The sequence below is a fragment of the Stigmatopora nigra genome, unplaced genomic scaffold (genome assembly GCF_051989575.1).
Source record: "Stigmatopora nigra isolate UIUO_SnigA unplaced genomic scaffold, RoL_Snig_1.1 HiC_scaffold_41, whole genome shotgun sequence".
NCBI classification, from domain to species: domain Eukaryota; kingdom Metazoa; phylum Chordata; class Actinopteri; order Syngnathiformes; family Syngnathidae; genus Stigmatopora; species Stigmatopora nigra.
Window position 1 is genome coordinate 115,001 of NW_027551620.1, and position 1,588 is coordinate 116,588.

A 1,588-nucleotide genomic window follows, 5' to 3' on the forward strand; every position below is an offset into this window, starting at 1 on the left:
GTGACGATGGTCCTCGTTGACAAGGGAGGGGCCTTGGACGATGGGGACTAACCACCGCAGTACCTTAGCCTCCGCGCAACGGAGGGTCGCACGCACCAGAAACCTCACCATTATTCAGCCGCCTTGTAAGCACTCGCACCGACGCCCGTCCGGATGCAGTGAAGGTGACGATGGTCCTCATTGACTTGGGAGGGGCCTTGGACGATGGGGACTTACCACCGCAGTACCTTAGCCTCCGGACAACGCAGGGTCGCACGCACCAAAACCTCACCGTTATTCAGGCCTTGTCAGCACTCCGCAAACGCCACCGTCCGGATGCAGAAGAGGCGACGATGGTCCTCAGTGACTTGGGAGGGGCCTTAAAAGCACCTTAGCCTCCGGACACCGCAGGGTCGCACGCGCCAAGTCCTCACCGTTGTTCAGTTTTGTAAGCGCTAGCATACCTCATTCACGCACTAGAGAAGATTTTGTCTTTTGGCCCTTGGATGAAACCCGCAAAGCCGGAGAGACCCCACGCACGAGGCGCGGCCCTCCGAAGGCGAGTCGACCTGAGCCTATCGGTCAGCACACCATTTTTGTTTCGGGCAGGTGAACACCCTTAAACACCATTTATAGGCTGGTGCCGACCCCCTAGCTCACAGTTTTTGTCTTTGCTCCTCATTTTCTCTTTCCATGCAACGTCCTTTGTCATAAAGGTATCTCCGGTACATGGTTTTTCTACGTCCATACCGCCCTGTCTTTGGCATGGACGCAGACACCATTTTTGGGCTGGTGCCGACCCCCTAGCTCACAGACCTGTGTTCGTGTCTTCAGTCCTCTTTATCTTTCCATGTACCGGTTCTTGATTAAAATGATTTTTCGGTTGCATGTCCGCCCCTTTGCCCGGTTCTTCCAACTTGCATGGAAGAGATATGACCATACCGCCGGGACTTTGGTATGGAAATGCCTGGTTCTTCCGTAGAAGAGTTTTCTATGTTCTGGCTCCAGGACTTTGCCAAGAACACTCACGACGGTCTGCGGCGCCTGGTTCTTCCGTAGAAGAGTTTTATATGTACATGCTCCAGGACTTTTGCATGTACACACCATTTTTAGGCTGGTGCCGACCCCCTAGCTCACAGTTTGTGTCTTCGCTCCTCATTTTCTCTTTCCATGCACCGTCCTTTGTCATAAAGGTATCTCCGGTACATGGTTTTTCTACGTCCATACCGCCCTGTCTTTGGCATGGACGCAGACACCATTTTTGGGCTGGTGCCGACCCCCTAGCTCACAGACCTGTGTTCGTGTCTTCAGACCTTATTTTCTCTTTCCATGTACCGGTTCTTGATTAAAATGATTTTTCGGTTGCATGTCCGCCCCTTTGCCCGGTTCTTCCAACTTGCATGGAAGAGATATGACCATACCGCCGGGACTTTGGTATGGAAATGCCTGGTTCTTCCGTAGAAGAGTTTTCTATGTTCTGGCTCCAGGTCTTTGCCAAGAACACTCACGACGGTCTCCGGCGCCTGGTTCTTCCGTAGAAGAGTTTTATATGTACATGCTCCAGGACTTTTGCACGTACACTCACGACTTTCTGCCACTGGCCCGGTTC